Here is a 22,094-nt window from a genome sequence, read left to right as displayed (position 1 = left end):
AAATGCAGAATATAGGGTAAAGTAGTTTCTTCAACAGATGAATTGCAAGAAAAACAATAAAAAGAAATGAAAGGTAAAGTTGGATCAAAAGAGATTAGAGAGTTGTGTGGGCTTTGTTTGGATTCTTATTTAAAACAGACAAAGAATTTTTTGTAAAATTAGAGAAAATTTGAAAACCGTATTTGTTATTAAGCAATCATTGTTCATTTTTTGCATGTGGTCATATTGTGTTATGTATGAATATATTTTAAAGAACGCGTCTTTTGAGATGTATGCTTAAATGCTTATAGATGAAATGAAACAATAGCTGAGGTTTATTTCAGTAATTCTCACTGCTTGTGTGCTGGAAAAAACAAAGAATGTGAACTTTTTTTGAGTACTAAAGTCATTACTGTGCAATTGTTCCATACCCTCACTGTGTACAGAAGTTACCAGTATGAACAGTGACCTATCTTTAAAATAATGTAATTTCAAGCCTTGTTCCTGTGTTTTGTTTATAATGAGCTGTTAGAAATTTATGATGATGATAACTGGCATTTCCTGAGACATATTCTATGGCAACAATCATATGCACATATTTTGACTTGGTAGTTTATGATGTGAACAGAAGTGTCTTGTGCTTTATGGGGCAGTTGATAGTGTCTTACAGAAGGAAAGAAAATCAGCTGTCATTTTCAGCATTCTTGTTGACATAGACATACATTTTCTGCCCACAAGCCTGAATATGTATTCTCTTGACATGTTTACAGTTTCTATAAACCATGGTATTCTTAAACATTTCAGAAATGTGACGTCTATAGTATTTATCTTCTGGTGCTATATTATTTATAGCATAAACTAGAGTTGTAAATCCTGAGGAAAAAAACCATGTTAAAATACTGTACATTTTCAAGAGAAAATAGTTGAGATATCAGTATTTTTATTAATTTCTAAAATTATTTGAAATAAAATCTTTTATAGCTAATTTTCCAGTGGTCTTAAACTCTGTATGATTTTACTCTAGATAACTTCATAGCTGAAAATAACATTAAAAATTTATAAAGTTCAAATGGCATGACACAGGTCATAAAATTGGATATTTACAAGTATTGACGATACGTGTGGGTGCAGAGAAGGGCTGAACAGAGGCTGAGTGGGGTGCATTCTTTATGTAAGTTAACATTTTTTCTTCACTCTTGTAGAAGTTTCCCTAACTGATTATATGCAGCTCATGCATCTGCCTAAAAGTTTGGGTGGGGTGGGGTGTGTGTTTTGCTATAACTATCAGGAAGTGTGAGCAACCTTAGATCATATTCCCCTTGCACACTAGTGAGTTAGCTGGCCACAGTTTTGGGGACACTTATAGAAGACATGAAACTTCTGAGTCAGACAGGAAGGACATTTTAACACGAAAGTAACAGTAGGCAGAAGATTGCATTTAGGGGGCGCTTTCCTAATGACATTAGGAGGAATGACATTAAAGAGGTCAGATGACATCTGTGGGTTGCATGAAAGAAATCTAGAGCTTATGAATCTCAGTTTTTTCTAAATAATAAGTAAATACTCTGGAATGTAGTACTGTCTTCAGTAAGTTTTTTTGCCTCTCTGTCTTACAAACTATCTTTAAGAAAAGGGTCTGGAATGAAAACTCAGTACCTCAGAAGACCTGTAGAAATAGCACCTCACTTACAGGACATGCAAAAACTTGAGAAACTCATGGAAAATTACCTTCTAATGACCTCTGCACTTGCTTCTGTGCTCTGGTGGCTCCTGATGAAATTTAACTTGAACACCTCAGTCTGATTAATCAGATGGACAGACTCAGAGTTAATCTGTTCAGTTTGTCTTACATGCATTTCATAAACGACATTGTAAGTGATACTCCAGGCAGCAAGATGAGGCTAACCTGAGATAGGACATTGGTAAAAGTCAGAAAATAAAGGCCATCAGGGCAAATACTGGGAGCTATGAATGTGAAGTTTGCCTGCTGAGCAGAAATATCAGGTACATTTCACTTTTACATAGTGCATGAATCTGAGTGGCTAAAGCAGTCCACTGAACATCTGCTTTCAGGTTAACTAAACCCAGCAGTGAACCAGACCCCAATAATCAAGGTGCAGTTCTACAAACTGAGGGCTGTGTGAGCCATTGACTTTTCTTTAGGTGCCAGAGGAGGGATGAAGTTTCCCCCACAGGGAGAGCTGCCACTTTTCATATAAAACAGATTGAGATGCCCCAGGTTTTCAGGCCCACTGGTCTTTGAATGTATTATTTCTATTTGACAAGTTGGCCTATCAGGCTTTTCTTATTGACCAACTCCTCAAAGGAAATATCAGGCCAAAGGGTCACAAGGAAAGTAGTTTCAAGAGCCCCCAAACAAGCTCATAGCTGCTTTTCTTTTTTGGTACCGGGGATCAAACTTGGGACCTTGTGCTTGCCAGGCAGGCTGAGGCGGAAACACTGAGCTAAATCCCAGGCCCACATAGCTGGGTTTTAAAAGGGGTATACCTTATAGCCACATCAGGGAGGTGGCGAGTCCAAAACCCCATTATGCTTCTGGTTGGAGACTACCACCCTTTCAGTGCTCCAGCTGACAGCAGAGATCGTTAGGGTGTGAACCCCAGAGGTTGAGAGAGTGTCACAGCTTGTTGGGTAGTTTCCAGCCAGGTCTCTGTGGGCTGTACTGGAAGGAGACTGGTTTGTAGGTTAACCAACAATAAACTACTGAATAGAAAGCTAAAGTGAGGCACAGGCTGCATCCTGCACTTGAGTCCAGTAAGATCCTGGGCCTCTTTCTCGGTACTTAAGAGACAGCAGATTTCCACTCGATCTAGAGCTGCTGAGCACAGATCTTTCCTAATAGTCCTGTGAACTGTGGCTTGGGAAAGCCATGTAGATTATGAGGGTTTATTGGCCTCCTCTGTAGGCACAGGTGTGGTAACCAGGACTGTTGAGAATAAAGTTTTTGACTTGGGAACCAGTAGCATCTCATCCATGGTGGTGACTTTCAATGTCAGAGGGCTCAAAACCCTGACCTTCTGTGGTAGCACATAGCTTCAGAGACTGTTATGTTCCCCTGTGGGGTTACCTGGAGGCTTTGAACATAAATTGAATTGATTCTGGTCCTCGGGTGCCTGTGGACCGGAAATGAAGGTATTGGTAATGCCAAAGACAGCTCACCAAGGCACCTCAGTCTGTGCAGTGGGCTTAGTCGTAGTCACTGTAGTTGGAGTAGCTGTGGCTCTAGAAGCAGCAATTGAATTCAGTAAAGGATGATTCATTGTAAACCTCTAAATCCTGTTATTTCCTCTGGTCACAGGTGACTTTTGGTTTGTGCTGCTGTTTGTTTCTCTTTAAATTTCTATTAGTGCATGTTTGCAGTACATAATTATTACATTCACTGTGGGGAGTTGGTATATGTAGCCTAACACATCTTGATTCTTTATGTCCCTTTCCCTTTCCCTCCTGCCATCTCTTTGTCCCCTTCCCATTTGTGAAAGATACATATCCCTGGCGCCTTCAGGTCCTGAATCGAGGCTGTGGTTTTCCTTCTGGGATCCTATTTTGTTTCTGCTGAAACATGGGCAGGGAGAAGAATTGGGAAACAATTTACATTTGACTAGTATTTTACATGTATTCTTCCTACACTGGGTAATCCACTCTCAGCAACGGAAGTATGAACACTTCACAGTTAATTCCCACTGCACATTCAGATGTTTCTCCAACTATCACAGTATTAAGAAAAAGTCTCCCAGCATGGTCAACTGCTACTTTGGAAGAACAGTTTTCTTCCAAGTCTCTTTAGTATTCATAGATCTTGAAAAAATAGTTCCAAACAAAGGCAGTCAGTTCCTTCTGCACAAAATGGACAGAAATGGAAGAGATTCATGGAGAATTGTTTCCCAACAATGAATATGCAGATATTCTGTAGTCTTCTGAGGCACTTGTAATTTGTCTTTTTTATCTCTGTTGTATGTTTTATTATGAATACGATTACGTCTGTTTTTATGTCAAGTTTGCCAAAGCCTTAATTCACTAATGCTATTTTCCTTTAAGTGTTCACATGTCAGTATCTGTGCCTCAGGAGATTCCGTAAGAAGCAAGGCAGTTTCATGTGCTCAGCCTGCTGGATGCATCTCAGTTTTCTTCTCCTTTGGCTTTGAGGACTTTCTTGTTTTTTGGTTTGCTTTTTACTCATGATCACTTTTTGATCTTTTTGATCTTCTCTAACTCCTTTTAATTTCTCTTATTATAATTCTAATTTCTGGCTATGGGCTTAAAGCTATTTATTAATTTATCAAATATAATTGAACATGAGGGCTGGGGATTCAGCTCAGTGGTTTCACGGCCTGCTGCGCAAGCAGCACAGAAAATCCACCCCACTCCAACCCATTGAAAAAAAGTCTTTTATCACTAAATATAAACTCAGTGAAGGTCTACAGACACTGAAAGATAAATAAACAGTGAAAAAAAAATTTTATATGAACTAATGGGTATAAAAATACAGATTTTTTTATGGATTCATGTTCTAAGGCTGTGTTCAAAGAACAAAACTAAATCCTCTTTGTTCTAAGATCCTGTAGACACTATAGGTTTCAGTCTCAAGTGCAGTTGTTTAATAAACTTTGGACAAAGTGTAAGTAGAATATAAAAGCAAATTAGGAGCCACATAGTTGTCTGCGAAATAAAACTGGACATAATAACTTGATAATTGAATATATTTGCTTTCAAAAGAGAGATTTTCTGTGTGATTGAATGGGCTTAAATATCCATACAGATTCTTTGCTGAAAGAAATTTTCTCAAATAGTGGCCTTATGATTAGAATGAACACATTTTACAGAAGCTCAATTTTTATTGCTAACAGTCTGATATTTGTGAAGATCCTTTTCTGTTTTTGCACTTTATTAAATTCTTTTATTGGTACATTGTAGGTATACAACACAATTACATTTCTCATTGGGAATTGTACCTTTACATAATGCATCTTGGTTCTTATTTTTTTCCCATTCCTAGCCCTCCTTTCACGCCCTCCACCCTCCCCTATTTACAAAGACTTTATTTCCATTTTTTCCATTTCTCAGCATTTTTCCTTTCCTTTCTTTCCTTTCCCCTGTCCCTCCCACTACCCCTACCCCTTTGGACCTTTTCTTCCTATTTTGCCTTATCTATTATTCATTCCAATCATTGGTACATTTTAGGTATACAATATAATGACATTCATCATTGGGAATTTGCACCTTTACATAATCTCTCTTGGTTCTTATTTTTCACCCTTGCCCAGCCCCTCCTTCAACCCCTCCATTCCTCCCTGCTTACAAAGATTTTGTTCCTATTTTTCCATTTTCTCATATTAATCCCATTCCCTTCTAGCCTTTCCCCTAGCCCTCCCACTTCCTTCCCCTTTGCCCCTTTTCTTCCTATTTCACATTACCTATTATATATTTTAGTCCTTATTTACACTTTCAGTTTCTCACACCAGAGAAACTATTCGGTATTTATACATGTGTGTCCTATTTATTTCACTTAAGAGTATGGCCTCAATGTGCATCCACTTAGCTATAAATGTCTCTAATTTCTCGTTTTTTATGACTGAGTAGTACTCCATTTTATTAAAAAACCACATTTTCTTTATCCAGTCTCCAGTTGATGGGCATTTGGGCTGTTTCCAAGTTTTAGCTATTACAAACTGTGCTGCTATGAACATGGGTGCACATATATCACTGTGGTATGAGTCTTTTAATTCTTTGGGGAAGATCCCCAGCAGTGGAATAGTGGGGTCAAATGGGACTTCCAGTCCTAGTTCTTTGAGGTATCTCCATACTGATTTCCACAGTGCTTGCACCAGTCTACACTCCCACCAGGAGTGGAGCAGGGTTCCTCTTTCCCCACAGCCCCACCAACATTTGTTATTAGTTGATTTCATGATAGCAGCCATTGTTTCTGGAGTGAAGTGGAATCTCAGCGTTGTTTTCATTTGCATCTCTTGAATGACCAGTGATGTTGAACATATTTTCATGTATTTGCTATTTCTACTTCTTTGTCTGAGAAATGTCTTTTCATTTCAGATGGCCATTTTTGGATTGGGTCTTTAAATTTGGGAGGTCTGATCTTTTGAAATTCTTTATAGATTCGAGATAGTAGACTTTTGTCTGAGGAAGAGCAGGTGAAGATTTTTTTCCCACATTGTGGGTTGTCTCTTCACACTGCTGGTGGTTTCTCTTGCTGTGGAGAAGCCTTTTAATAAGAAGAGATCCCACTTGTTGATGGTTTGTGCTAGTTCACGGGCAACTGAGGTTTTGTTCATAAAATCTTTTCCTACACCGATGTCTTCAGGGTTCTACCTAACCTCTGTTCCAACTGGTTCAGAGTTTCTATTTTAATATTTAGATCTTTAATCCATTTTGATTTTAGTTTAGTGCATGGTGAGAGATATAGGACTAGTTTTCATCTTTGGCAAGTTGAAGCCCAATTTTTCCAGCACCATTTATTAAAGAGGCTATCTTTCCTCCAGTGAGGGTGTTTGGCTCCTTTGTCGAAGATGAGATGGCTGAGTGTGTCTGGCATTGTTTCTGCATCTTCTAATCTGTTCCACTGGTCCTCAGGTCTGTTTCTTTGCCAGTACCATGCTGTTTTAATCACAGTAGCTTTGTAGTATAGCTGCAGGTTGGGGATTGTGATACCCCCTGCCATGTCTCTGTTACCTAGAATTGCTTTTGCTGTTCTGGGTCTCTTTTTCCAAATGAATTTTTGGATTGTTTTCTCAAGGTCCATGAAGTATGCTGCTGGGATCTCAATTGGAATTGCATTAAATCTATATAGCAGTTTTGGAAGTATGGCCATTTTCACTATATTAATCCTTCCTACCCAGGAACAGGGGATGTCTGTCCATTTTCTGATATCATCTTCAATCTCTCTTTTTAGAGTGCCATAGTTTTCAGAGAAGAGGTCTTTGATTTCTTTCGTTGGGTTGATTCCTAGGTATTTCAGTGTTTTGGATGCTATTGTGAAAGGAATTATTTGCCCTATTTCTCAGTGAGTCTGTCATTTGTGTAGAGGAAAGCTATTGATTTTTGTGTGTTAACCTTGTAACCAGCTACTTGACTGAATTTGGTTATTAAATCTAGAAGACTTTTGGTGGAGTTCTTGGGGTCTTCTATATAAAGTATCATGTCATCTGCAAATAATGACAATTTGACTTCTTCATTACCTCTCTTTATTCCTTTTATTTCTTTCTCTTGTCTAATTGCCATGGCTAATATTTCCAAAACTATATTGAACAAGAGTGGTGATAGTGGACATCCTTGTCTTGTTCCTGATTTGAGTGTGAAGGGTTTCAGTTTTTGACCATTTAGTATGCTATTGTCTGTTGGTTTTTCATAGATGGCTTCTATCAGTTTGAGACAGAGACCATCTATTCCAATTTTTTGTAGGGTTTTTATCATAAATTCATGTTAGATTTTGTCAAATGCTTTTTCTGTGTCTATGGAGATAATCATATGGTTTTTGTCCCTGGCTCTATTGATATAGTGTATTACATTGATTGATTTGCATATGTTGGACCATCCCTGCATCCCTGGGATGAATCCCACTTGATCAGGGTGTATGATCTTCTTGATGATCTTCTGCATTCTGCTTGCCAGTATCTTATTAAGGACTTTTGCATCTATGTTCATTAGTGAGATTGGCCTATAGTTCTCCTTTTCAGTTGGGTCTTTCTCTGTTTTGGGGATCAAGGTGATGCTTGCTTTCAGGAATGAATTTGGGAGTATTGCTTCCCTTTCAATTTCATTGAAGAGTTTAAACAGTAGTGGCAGCAGTTCCTCTCTAAATGTCTCATAGAATTCAGCAGTGAAGCCATCAGGGCCTGGGCTTTTATTAGTTGATAAGTTTTTAATTACATTTTCAATTTCATTAGTTGATACTGAGTTGTTTAGAATTTTTAGATCTTCTTCATTCAACTTTGGTAATTCATATGTATCTAGGAATCTGTCCATTTCTTCTGTGTTGTCCATCTTATTGGCGTATAGTTTCTGGAAGTAGGTATTGTTGATCCTCTGGATTTCTGCTGGGTCTGTTGTCATTTCACCCTTTTCATTCCTAATTTCATGGATTTGGGCCTATTTTTTCCTTTTTCTGATAAGGTTGGCTAAGGGTTTGTCAATTTTGTTTATTCTTTTGAAGAACCAACTCTTGGCTTCATTGATTTTTTTGTATCATTCTCTTAGTCTCCATTGCATTGATTTCTCCTCTGATCTTTATAATTTCCTCCCTTGTATGAGCTCTGGGGTTGTCCTGTTCTTCTTTTTATAGAAGCTTGAGGTGCAGCATCAGGTTGTTTAATTGGGCTCATTCTGTTTTCCTAATATGAGTATTTACTGCTATGAATTTCCCTCATAAGACTGCTTTCATTGTGTCCCATAGATTCCAATATGTTGTATTGTCATTGTCATTTAATTGAAGGAATGGTCTGATTTCTTCTTTAATTTCCTCTGTGACCCATTGGTTATTCAGAAGTGTGTTGTTCAATTTCCACATGTTTATGAAATTTTTTGAGTTTCTTTTGTTATGGATCTCCAATTTCATTGCACTATGGTCTGATAATGTACAGGGGATGACTTCAATTCTTCTGCACTTAAACATGTTCTGTGTGTGAGTATCTGTCTATTTTGGAGAATGACCCATGTGCAGCTGAGAAGAATGTGTATTGTGATTTTGTGGGGTGGAAGACTCTGTAAACATCTGTTAAGTTCATTTGTTCAAGAGTTTGATTGAGTTCTAGTATTTCATTACTTATTTTTTGTCTGGTTGATCTATCTGTGACAGTGGGGTGTTGAGGTCCCCCACTTCATTTGTATTAGTGCATATATGACTTTTCATGTCCATTAGTATTTGTTTTATATAGTTGGGTGCACTAGTGTTTGGTTCATAGATATTTATAATTGTCATCTCTTCCTCTTGGATTGTTCCCTTTACAAGGATGTAGTGTCCTTCTTCATCTCTCTTAATCAGTTGTAGTTTGAAATCTACTTGATCTGCAAAGAGGATAGTTACTCCTGCTTTTTTTCGGGTTCCTGTCACATGGAGTATTGTTTTCCACCCTTTAACTTTCAGTCTATGAGTTTCCTTTTGAATTAATTGTGTTTCTTGTATGCAGCATATTGTTAGATTTTGCTTCTTGACCCATTCTGCCAGTCTGTTTCTTTTGATTGGTGAATTGAGACCATTAACATTGATGGTTATAACTGAAACATATTGACTTGTCATTGCCATGACTTTTTCTTTTTGTTGGGTTCTCCCCCTTTATATTTAATTTCTTGTCATGCCAGATGGGTTCATTCTGCTTTGCTTCCTGGGGTTGTGATCCTCAATGTCTGTTCCTAGGGTATTGTGTAAAATTCTTTGGAGGGCTGGTTTGGTATTCACAAAGTTCCTAAGGTGCTCTTTGTCATGAAAGTATCTTATTTCTCCATCCATTTTGAAAGCTAGTTTTGCAGGGTACATCAATCTGGGTTGGAGGCTGTTTTCTTTTAGGTCTTGGAATATGTCACTCCAAGCTCTTCTTGCCTTGATGGTTTGTGTTGAGAAGTCTGCTGTGATTCTGATGGGCTTTCCTTTGTATGTGATTTGTTTCTTTACTCTAACTGCTTGTAGAACTTTGTTCTTCTGTTGTGTTTCTGGAATCTTAACTATTATATGCCTATGTGTAGATTTCTTTTGATCAAGGCTATTTGGAGTCCTATATCCCTCACTTATCTATATGTCAAGCTGTTTCCCCTGCTTGGGAAGTTTTCTGCCATTTTTTCTGTGAAGAGATTTTTTATGTCATCTGCACTGTCTCCTGTTTCTTTATTGACTCCAATCAGTCTTATGTTATTCTTCTTTGCATCTTCTAGCTGGATTGATTTCTCATGTTCCCTTATAATTTTGAAGCAATTTTTCTTTTCCTGGTCACTAATTGCAATCTTATCTTCTATATCAGAAGTTCTCTCCTCACATTGGCTCATTCTGCTGCGTAGACTTTGAGTGGAGTTTTTCATATCCTGGAAATCTATTTGCATCTGTCTTATGGATTCCATTTGTTTCTTATGTTAGAATTCCATCATGTTCCTGAGCTCCTCTCTAGATTTATTAATCATGTCTTGCACTAGGAGCACAATTTCTCCTGTTATCTGAACAATTATTTCTGATTTCATTTTTTCCAGATCCCCTTTTGTTGCAAGTTCATTGGGTCCAGGTGGTTGAGTATCAGAGTGTTCTATCTCATTTCCCTTTTGAGTTGCTGTAGGTGATCTGGAAGTCTGGTTTTGAGACTTATTTATGTGTTTTCTCATTTTGACTGGGGGTGGGTGGGGTGTTGGTGCCTGCACAGATTACCTCCTCTGAGCTGGGAGAGGTGGGACAGGGCCCAGGAGCAGTGGTAGGGATGGTGGCCCAAAAGCCCTTTCCTGTTGGCTGGGAGCAGCAGGAGGCATGGTGGCCGGGAAGCCCCTTGCTCTGGACCAGGAGCAGTTGGAATTGAGGCTCAGAAGCCCCTCCCTGTGGGCCGGGAGGGGTGGGAGGGATGGTGGCCGGGAAGCCCCTTCCTCTGGACCAGGAGCAGTGGGATGGCGGCTCAGAAGCCCCTACCTCTGGGCTGGGAGCATCGGGACTCAGTACCGTGGTCTGGTGGTCCAGTGTCCTCTGCGTCTTTGTAGTGTGGAACCAGGTGGCTGTATAGAGGAGCAGGGTGTGGGGGTGTCCAGTGGATTGCTGCCGGAGTGCGGGCATGAAGATCCTTCTTAACAAGAGTCTTGTATATGATTCAAGTACATGGCTATGGCTCTTTTGTTACTTTTCTTTTTCTTTTTTCTTTTAATTTTTTGAGACAGGGTGTCGTTATGTAGTTCAGGCTGCCCTTGAATTCATTGTGCAGTCCAGGCAGGCCTCAAATGCATGGCACTCCTGCCTCAGCCCCCCAAGTGCTAGGATTATAGGCGTGTACCATTATGCCTCCTTTTTTCCTAATCCTTTTTGAGTAATACTTGCATGAAACAATTTTATAATTAGTTATATTCAGATACAGTTTCTAATTTATTCAGGACATTTGGTGGTAGTTATACATTAAGAAATAACTAGGAGTAATTTAAATCATTAGGTTAATATCAATTTTGATGAAAAATTTAAATGTAGACTTGGATAAAGGAATTAGTTTGGCCCTGAAGTCATGGAGGCTTTCTGTTTGTTCTTATAACTTTATGTATTTCTCTCATAAAACTTAATGTTAATGGTCTGTCTCCCACCTGACTCTGAGCTGTCATAGGGCAGACACAGTATTCCTAATTTCAGGGCTCTTATGCCAAACTCATGAAAATGTCAAGCATGATTAAGCAAGGTAGATACACAGGTGGGTGAGAAATTCAAGGACCAGAAAATGACTTTTAAGAAACTGCAGATACATGCTGTTTATTTGTTGAGAGCAACAGCTTTTACAGAGCCAGGGTTCAACTAATTATGGTAGAACTGGAGCTCGATCTAGTTTCATATCTATCTCCATTTCTCTTTTCTCTTCAAAGGGGAGGTAATGAGAAAGTGCAGGTGAGATGAAATAAGGAAACTATTGTGTCAGTTTTCAGTTGGACACCGTTTGTTTGTCCCTTGAGACTTTATTTGGTGGTCTTCCCCAACTTTATTCAAACCTACTTAAGGTTGTGTTTTATAGAATTTTGTCAAAATGTTTTATAGACATTCTCCATTTTTTTCTGTCAAAATTATCTTCCTGAAATTTTTGACCACAAACTTTTGTTTTCGCATTCTTAAATGTGCTATTCTTTTTCTTCTCCTTGTATAAAAGTTGTATAGAAAAGTGAAGTCTTTGCATGTCTAACCAGATACTATATCAAGATTTTCATTTTTTTGCTTGTGCTTAATTTGATCCAGAGATCACTGTTACATCGTTTGTTTTGACAATTGAAAGTTTTTATAGCTCCACTTTATTTTCGTTTGATGAAAAAATACATCCTGTATGTATCTGTATCTATGTGTGTGTATATACATGTACACACACACACTTGAAGAAAACCAGCTTTGACATCAAGCTTGATATCGATGTGTTGTGTTCACTGCTGATTTTAGATTGATACAGTGTGCATTTAGATTAGTTTTATCATGTATGTGCTATAGAACAGAACACATATTAACTATAATAGGCCTATTCATCGTTACAGTAATTAGAATTATTTGCAGATAAGTGTCTATTCCATAGTCTATGGAAGTAAACAATTTTTTTCTTCAAATTTCAGCATTTGTCAGAGTCCCCATATACTGTGTTTTATCTTTGTGTGAATATTGCCCATGATTTTTCTGTTTTATTTTTTTAAAAATCTAAACATGACATGCAGTCTCATGAAATGTCAGTATACTCAAGTGTTTAAAAATTACCCATTTTCCTATTTATCTGGTCCTTTGTTGTTTAAAAAATGTTTTGATATAAAATTCTGTCAAACTTTACCTGAGATACTATTATATATTGATATTTTAAAATGAAGCCTTGTACATGCATGAAATTTTAAAACCACTAATTGTTCCATTTGTTTTCATTTAGTATTTAGTGAGATTCTTTGTGCTCCATTATGTGTATGATTCTTAGAATCAAATGGGCCTTTGTTCTTGAGACATGTTTTTGTTCTGTCTTTTTTTCATGATTCTTAGAGACATAATTTTTGTCACATTTTAATTTTCCCAAAATTGCGATGGTGCCTTGCAATCACTTCCACCCAACTGACAGTTATGACCCAGTTGTGTGAATTTCATTCTTTGAGATGTTCTGGTAAACCGTTTTAGATTTATTGAATACAGTATTTTGAAAAATCAAAAGATGTATGTATTACATATAATTTGGACATGAATTTAAAAGATTAATACAAGTTAAAGAATAGTGTAAAATGAAACATATTAGTAATCAGGGAAATTTAAGTCACTCCAATGATGGACCTTTAAACACCAAATTCTCCACCAATATTGTCCTTTATCTCTAAAGTTTGTAGGGGACCAAAAAAAAAAATCCTTCTTTCTTAGTTCTTAGTTGGAACCCTTGTAACAAAAGACAGATTAACAAGAGAGAAAAGCAAACAGTGTGTATTGACTTGTATGTACCTATCACATGGGAGGAAATGCAAGGAAAGTACCTCGTGCTAGATTTTTTATAGCATCTTTCACAAAGAACAATAAACTTAGAGAAGCAGCAAGACCTTAGGAAAGGGCTTTCAAGTCAATTTCTTGGGGTGAAAATTGTGAGAAGGCCAATCAAGGGGAAAATTACAGTAGGTAAAGGCTGGCTCTAGTTAGTGAGACTTGTTAGGAGATTACTTAGATTTCCTCTCAAGGACTGTAATGGTCTGAAGCCATCTCTGGTATTAATATATTGGTCCTTCTTCATAGAGAAGGAAGGAAGACATCTTCATAAAGTTATGTCCTGCTTTCAGAGAAGTAGGAGAACAGAGACCTTCCTTGAATCTCTTCAGTGGCTCAAACAATCCTTAAACCAAACTGGCCGATTTTGTAGTTCATATTCTGCTACTTCAGGTTCACTTAATTTTCTCATCTATTTTCTCTTCTTCAGAGGCTTGCAGGCAGCATGTTATTCTTCTGGACACTCAATGTTTGCTTATAATTTACTAAGAATATTTCACTTAGCCTTTCCTGATGCTAAGTGAAGTAAATCAGACACAGAAAGTTAAATATCTCATGGTTTCTCTTATTTTCAGAACCTAAACACATAAATAATTTAAAGTATGAAATAAAAGATAGGTGATAGGGGTACAAGGAGATAAACTTGTAGAATCCAAGGAGGATCCAGAGGATACCAAAGGAAGGGAGAGGGTGAAATAAAAAGGATCAAGTTTTGATGTATATGTACCAATTCCCTAAGGTGAATATGTATTGTGTATCCAAAACATATGCTAATAAAAAAAAGAATAAAGAAAACAATGCATGAAGTTAAATTACACATTTTATACAATCCCTATAAAAATACCAATACTTTTTTCAAAAACCACAGACATGGTGGGATTTGCATTAAATGTATTCATAAACAGGGAACCCATACAGATATGGAAGGGAAGTCATCTAGAGTTTTTAAGGACAGAGATTTCAGACTGAAAGAATGGGTTTGTTCTGCAAATTGATAATAGAACCTCAGGGAAGGTACTTTGCTTCTCAAGGCTTGACTTTTCCTTGTGCAGAATGGACAAAGTAGTAAGATTTCCCTTATAGTTTGTTGAAGTTAAATGAAAAAGTACATATACATAGTTTGATTTCTTTTCCTTTTCTTGCATTCACTGTTTACTAATAAGCATCTCCCCGTTCCAAGTACTAGCCATATATAGACAAGCATTCTTTCCCTATCAAGCTTCCTTGTTTATGGGGGGAAATCTTAGGACTTGATAAATAGAAATGCATAAGAAGTTATTCTATAATAGTTTATGTAACAGTGGAACTTACTGTTTAATATAGCTGTAATACTTTATTATTCTCTTAGGGTTGCCAGTACCTGGGGAAATGGGAATTCTAATTATTTCTTCATATTTCCTTACCTATGGCTCTGTTTCATCAGTGCTCAAAGGAAGAAACCGCCAAGAGTTTCAGATGTCAGCTTGCTGTGTTGGCACTTATTATTCAGATGATAATGGAATAAATTTTTTGGCTTTTTTATTCAGCAGATTTAACCTGTCTTCTTCAGATTTCATTAATAATCCTATTCACAAACTCTTTTTAGTTTGTCTGAGGAGTCTGTAATTTTAGAAGCCCTAATGGCTGATTCATAACATGGAGCAACATGAATTGATTAATTGGAAAAAGTTAAGAATGATTTCATTTTAACTCTAGTGTGTCAAATCTAAAGAAGACATTTATAACCTTACAGCTATGTGGAACACCTTGACATTGCTCTGAGCAATAAGACCAGTTATATCCATATCAAAATGGAGATTTGAAACAAAATCAATTATATGAGGCTCTCAACTGACATCAGGGAGGAGAGGAGTCTGGTGATTATTACTTAAAATGAACCAAAGTATATTTCCGAATATGGTTATCACCTTTCTCACTATGTTTTGCTACTGCCATCCCACATTCTCAGCATTGGTCTTTTTGGGTATGTGTGTGACCCTTTGCATATGATGGGTTTTTTTTCTCCTCAGAGTGCTCTAGCCTCTCCACCTGGACATTCACCCATCAAATCTGCTAGAATGAGTCTTCTGTGATACCTACCACCATCTTCCCAGGGAGGCTTATGATTTTCCTTCTGAGTCATCTCACTGTATTTGACACATTGGATACTTTGTTCACTATGTTCTTCCCATGATGTGTTTTGGAGTGTGTATTCTTTATTGGATCCAAACCAAAAGTGGTCACTTTATATTGACATTACAAGGAAATGATGGCTTTTATATTATTAGTATTAGTTTCTGTTTAAAAAGCTGAGAGCATGATTTATCCTGGCATTTTTATTCCACATTGACTTATTTATGCGTTTACAACTCAAAGTATGATTTTGGTATAAAATAATAAGAAATATAGCTTTACATAATGGTTTTAATTGAATTCTCGATGTCACTAATGAATAGATGGACCTTTATTTTATGTGCCATCAAGAAAAAATACTCATTGCCAACTAAATTCCTGCACAGTGCTAAGATACTATTCTCCATTGACTCTAAAATACATTTCAGATGCATCCTACAGAGCATTTTAGAGATGTTTCAAAGTGCAAGAAACGAGTTGGTGTGATGGCACATGCTTGTAATCAAAGCACTGGGGAGGCTGAGGTAGAATCACTATGAGTTAGAGGCTAGCCTGAGCTACATAGCACGATCCTCTCTCAAAATAAAAAAAAAAAAGTTAAAAAATGGGAGAACAATTTCTGGTTTAAAATCTAAGAAATGTAATGTTACGCTTTCTAAAAAAGATATAACAGAAAGAAGCATTCATTTATATTTGTCTTCCTTTTGACTTTTGGTAGTTGTATTAATGAATTAGGAATGTCCTCATATACTGGATAGCAGGGAGATAGAGGACTCCACAGAGGATTTGAATTTGCGGAAAATAACTGCAAATAAAGCAAGAGGATTGTAAGTAGAGAATTAGTCATTATTATTCATAAAAATTGTGGATTAGTGTCTGTCTCATCATGTTCGGAAAACTATTATCTTTGTATGTTCCTTCCCTTTGGCATGGATCATTTGTGTATGTACGTGGTGGATTGGGTTGTATGACACAGTGTAAATGGAAAGGTAGGCATTTGCAATTACAGAATTTTTTATTATTAACTGACCCTAAAGGTTTTAGAGTACTTTATTTCCCTTCTTAAGATAATGTATTTGACTTTATATGAATGTCATGAAAGACAAAATTCAGCTGTTGGTGGATGCAGAATTGGGCTGCATGCTTCATTAAGTGACGGATGCCTGTATGGAACCTCCTCCACCACTATCTGTCTAAGATTGTATTTCCGTTCATCCAGAGCATAACTTCATTAAGACATAAAATTTTACAGGTTAATTGAAAAGGTAAGAGCACTCTAAATGTATGAGAGTTTATTTTGTGTGCACACGTACATGTTTAGTTTTAGTGGTATAGGAAACGGCACCATGAATGGCCTTTTGAGTTCATATTAGAAACAGTTCATTTCACAACTTCTTTTCAGCAGGTCCTAGGCTAAATTTTGCAGATAATAGGAAAAGCCAAATCACATTTTCTACATACTTAATGTTTATAAACTGTTAAATGAAAAGTATATCACTATTATTAATACAAGAATTTAAAATTATTACTCATTAAGGAAAGGGTGGTAAAATGTTTTTTTCCCTAGGTTTTGAAAGATAACTAGACTATTGCTAGGGGCAGAAAATTACAGTTTTTGAAAATTTATTTTGTGCCAGGCACCATAAAGATACTTGTATTAGCTCATTGAATGTTTTACAGTAATCCACACTTTTGCAGCCTCAGAGATGTTAAACACATTTTTTAAGTATCTCAAATTCATGTAGCTAAAAAGTAATAAATCTGGGATTTGAACTACATTTGTCTGATTCCAGGACCCTTATTTTCAATCAGTGTATTGTACGTAAGGGTACTCAGAATAGAGGGAAAACCATGAGAACTACACAAGTGCCTGATGTACTCACAGACAGGTAAGCCTGAAAACCTAGAATCTGACACAGGCCCTGTCAAATAGGATAAGCTCTTCAGCATTTATTTGTTCTTTGATCAATATTATTGAACATCTGTTGTGTGCCAGGCAGGTTGCTTGGTCTGGGGATTCAGAAACAAGCACATCCCCTTGTCTTATAAACTATATATCTAGTAATAATACTAATGTTTTTAGTTATGATTGCTTGCTTTACACATTTGCCTAGGAGACACTTTTTCACTCAGTCTTTACATAAGCTTCTATACTTTTTGACAATCTTCTGGTTTCATAGCTGTATTTAAGTACATACACCCAGGTCTGTATGTAGTTGTTAAAATCTGTGTATTGTAAACCTTATCCCCAGGGTGGTAGTGTTGCGTTGGGAGCTGGGCCCTCTGGGAAGTGTTCAGGTCCTCATGGCTGGGTTAATGCCATTAAAAGGGATTGCAAGAGTGAACTTGCCCTTTTCCGCTACATGAGGACACTGCGATTGTCCCATGTCACCATTTTGCTTTTTGCTGTGTGAGAATGTAGTAGTAAGGTCCTCACCAGATACCAGATGCTGATGTCTTAATCTTGGTCTTTGCAGTTCCACATTCCAATATAAACACTTACTTGATACAAAGGCAAATACAAAAGAAATCAATCATCTCCATTCTTTCTTTTCATTCTCATTGTCCCAACTTACCATTTTAACAAGCTCCACCTATTTAGTGTTCATTGCTGGTAACTCTTGATGAAGAGAAATGTTCTATGTAAAGAGTCATAAAAATGTTAATAGCACTAGGAATTGGAACATGAGTAAATTATTAACTGAAATACTTTTGTAAGAATCTTACCCAGTGCTTTGAGGAACAAGTGTTTTCTGAGTTCTGTACAACACATTGTGTTGGAGAAAACCCTGATAATCTTGTTTTCTAGAGTAGAGTCCTATCTTTTTGTACAATCCAAAGTATTGGTGGCTGTAAGTCACTTTCCCGTCTCTTAAAAATTTAAAATGTACTCACTCTAATTAGCATAAGTTACTTTACAGCTTTTTGTAAGAATTGTAGCTAGTAACTGACAAATTATCTGCTTATAATTTTTACTCTAAAACTCAAATACTCTTATTTTAGCAATCTATTATATTCTGATGTGGTATTAAAGGATTGTTAGACAGTGAAAATTTCTTAGGATTATTGCCTAGGAAATTTTTCTTCCTTTACCATCAACAGAAACTCTTTTATTTTACTTATTTCTAAATTTATATATGTATTATGTAATCAATGTCCATTAAACAAAGCAGCTGAAGATAACTTGTTTTACTTTGTAACTTGAAATAATTATCATTTATTTTCTCTTCTCAAGCCATAGGTCTTCAGGAACATTAGTTTCTTGCTTCAATATGTCCATTAGTTTAATTTGATTATAAATATTGGGATGACATTATAAATATTTGGTCAGAAACTTTAAGGAATATTTAAAAACGAAAATATCTCCATATTCTTGATGGTACTATATGTGAGGTTCTTGAAGCTTGAAAGTCCACCTACCTCTCAAATGGGTTTCACCACACCTAACACAAGTAGCAGCCTAGAAGTGCATTGGAAAGGAGTGTTTACTGTAGTGCTAAATCTGTTTGTCCTTCCTTCTGTTGCTGTTATGAGGGGATTCTGTGCTTTCTGCTGTGGTTAGAAATAGGCTGAAGTTACAAGAGTAGCCTAAGGGTAAAAGTTAGGTACACTCTTTGTTTTAGAAGCATGTTTCAAACATATAGATTCTGCCTTCAGGGCATATTTTGAACTGACTTTTCAAGTGTGAAAACTATTGTGGACCCAGCTGTCAACACATCAAAACTGCAGCCAATGGACTATAATTATTTTAGTACCGTATGACAAACCCTTAGGGTTGTGGTATTGCATCCACAGTTTGCAAGGCAGTGATTGATTTTCTTGATTGACGGGGAAAGCAGTGTATTGTGGGCCAGGTCAGTAGGGCAAGGGACAGTTGATGGAGTGGCTTTGAATTCTGTCAGCAACTCCAGAGTGTTGGTGTACTAAGACAAAGAACTTGGCTTCCTTCGCATGGGTAATAGAATGTGTTCACTGAGAACAAGAATATGGCTAACTTTTGCAAGGGTGAGAAAGAAAATATTTCTTGGTATAGCGTGCTACTTTCTTTTTTTTTGTAATTTAAAGTTTATTCCAGCTATAACACAGGTTATTCTGGTTTTAAGGTAGCATCACATGGCATCCTTCTGAGTCCATTCTCGAGATACTCTGTTGTACTTGTCTCTGTTTTATAGATCCATGCAATCTCTGGCACTAGGGGGTCATCTGGTTTTGGATCACATAGCAGTGAACAAATGGATAAAAGAACTTTAGAATTAGTTAAAGCAGGAGACCACTGTGATCTTAGGATATCGAGACAAATGCTCCCATTACTGTTAATATTTGGGTGATAAATTCTTGTAAATGCAACCTTAGGTGATTTGAAGGAGTAGTCTGTAGGAAAATGAATTGTCAAGAATATACCACCTTGATATGGGCTGGCTGTCATTAGGTCCCATCCATGATTGTGGCTTGCCAATGGAACATGTCATCCCCAATTGGGCCTGCAGAACATTGTGCTGGAGGGTCGTGGGCCAGATCACTAAATTCCTTATTAATCCGCTTCAGCGCTATGGTGTGTGCTGTCCAGGCCCTCGGTGTGCGCGTGTGCTCTGTCCCACTGCATCTGGATGGTTCTTGACTCTTAGCGGCTTAGATTTGGCTCTTCCACTATGCTGGCCTGAGGTCGAGAGGGGCGGGCAGGGGTGCAAGGGTGGGTCATGGGCTGAGGGAGGTTGGCAGCGGAAGCCCAGACTCAGAGAAGTATTGAGAACCAGGAGACCCCAGGAGGAAGGGCCTGGAAGCCGCAGCTGTGCAGAGGCGCCCCACACCCCTCTAGCCATCTACTTTTATGTCAGGAAAGATTCAGGATTTAAAGTCCCCTTCCTCCTTTCCTTGCTTCCTGTACCATAGATGCTAAGTAGTTGTAAAATACAAAGTGTTCCTTTGTCAATTAACATACATTTCTAGCATATGTGGATTCTTGTGAACATTTATTAGGTCATTTTGTTTATAATGCCACAGATTGTGTAGTATCAGGATTATTAAATTCGGACAGTCCCATACTCTGATTTCTCTTCAGATCATATAAATCTTTTGCCCTTTACTAAATTTGGACAGTCCAATTACATTTGCATTATGGGAGGTAATGCTCTCAGATGGAAATTGATTTAGACCATTCAGAATCTGTTTTACACTTTAAATCTGAAAAGTTGAATAATAATAACTAGACACATGCTCAGGTTTATAGGACTCACAGGATATTACATGGATTTCTTTCTTCCCTAAATAGGTCCTAAAGACATTCATTTAGCTTGGAAAGACTTAACCTTCTCTCAAGGAAAATAGCTCCAAGCTCTTTAGAGAGGTTATTGTTCTTCTCTGGGCCATCTCCAGTTTCATTAGATATTTCTTGAGCCATAGTGGTAAAAACAGTATTTAGCTTGTTGTTGCTGTGTTTTTTAGTATCCTTTCTGGAACATTGTATGTGGTAAGATTAGTACTTTAGGGCTCGGGATCTAGAAATGACCATAGGGTTTTAGGATGAAATGATTGCAAGGAATCGTATTGAACAAAGAACCAAGGTGTCTTTACTTATTGCTGAGACAACATGCCCAACACCCATATGTTGATGGAGAAAAGGTTTATTTTGGCTTACAGTTAGTAGAGGTTTCAGTCCGTAGTTGGCTGGCTCCAAAGCAAGGTGACATGGCAGAGGGGCGTTGCAGAAGAGAGACAGTCCATGGCAGGGTAGGCAGGAAGCAGCAAGTCTGCTTCTTTCTGTTCCTTTATATTCCATCCATTCTATAAGCCTATTGATTGGTGCCACCCACACTCGAGGTAAGGCTCCATTATTTGCACCCACAACTATGCTACATCAATTTAGTTATCACACACTCTTAATCTCAGTATCACACCCCCTAAATCCAGTATCACTCATGATCCAGCCACCTCCCAAAAGCCTCACCTATGAGCATGTGATGCTTTGGGTGGTTGGGGGGGGGGTGTCCAGATACAATCTATAACACGATAAGGAAGGTAGATAAAATGAGGGGAGTTGTCAAATAGAGAAAGTAGCTGGAACCAATTCATTATAAATAGACATAAAGTCAGCATTGGAAAAGCTTCTGAACAGATATTTGAGTGGTTTCTGTGTATGTGGCACTGCAGGAGGTAATGGATCCATGAGTTTATGTTCTAGTGCAGGGAGAAAGGCATTAGAAAAAACAGTGAATGGATAAACTGGTGATAAATGTATTAGAAATAAGTCAGATTCAAAGTGTGTAGAAGCATGCAGTATTACTGTCTTCCATGCATTGATCAAAGAAGCTCTTTGGTCTTTTATGTTTTAGGGAGACCCAAGGGATTAGTGTGAAAGACAGAATGGGATACTCACTGACGAATGGCTATCTACAGTAAAGTGTGGATGGTGAAGTTGTATTTAGTATGTTTGAGCAGCAGCAAGGAGGCCAGTGTAGCAAGGAAAGAAAGTGTAGGAAGGAGGGTTACCAGGACTTGAAGGTAAGAAGAGAATATAAGTCAGCCTATATATCAGCTTTTGACTGATTTGTTAGAAATTTGTATTTTATTGTGAAAGAAAGTCAGTAGAGGTTTTCGAACAGGGAAATGACTTTATTTGGCTATGTTGTCACACAAGAATATAAAGGAGGCAAATGTATACCAAGGGAGTCGAGATAAAAAGGGGGCCAAGTTTAAAGAAGAAAAATATTCACATGTAGTAGGCCATTCATGGTAGAGGTGGTCATGGGATGAGCAGCACTGTGTAGATGTTTGATGGAAAGCATAGTTGGGAGTTAGATTTTGGACATGTGAAGTCTGAGATACATGTTAGGTATTC

General features: G+C 37.5%; 1 protein-coding gene and 1 pseudogene across 1 annotated transcript in view; one reads left to right on the top strand and one right to left on the bottom strand.

Moving 5' to 3' along the window:
- Window positions 1-22,094, top strand: part of Tpk1 (thiamin pyrophosphokinase 1) — a 412,808-nt gene that overhangs the window by 39,607 nt on the left and 351,107 nt on the right. The gene's annotated exons all lie outside the window — the stretch shown is intronic.
- On the bottom strand, window positions 19,190-19,723 carry LOC101705841 (ubiquitin-conjugating enzyme E2 D3 pseudogene; annotated as a pseudogene).

The sequence above is a fragment of the Heterocephalus glaber genome, unplaced genomic scaffold (genome assembly GCF_053883595.1).
Source record: "Heterocephalus glaber isolate CG9 unplaced genomic scaffold, H.glaber_assembly_v1.0 deba00000818, whole genome shotgun sequence".
Taxonomy (NCBI): domain Eukaryota; kingdom Metazoa; phylum Chordata; class Mammalia; order Rodentia; family Bathyergidae; genus Heterocephalus; species Heterocephalus glaber.
This window is presented reverse-complemented; position numbering and strand designations above follow the sequence as displayed.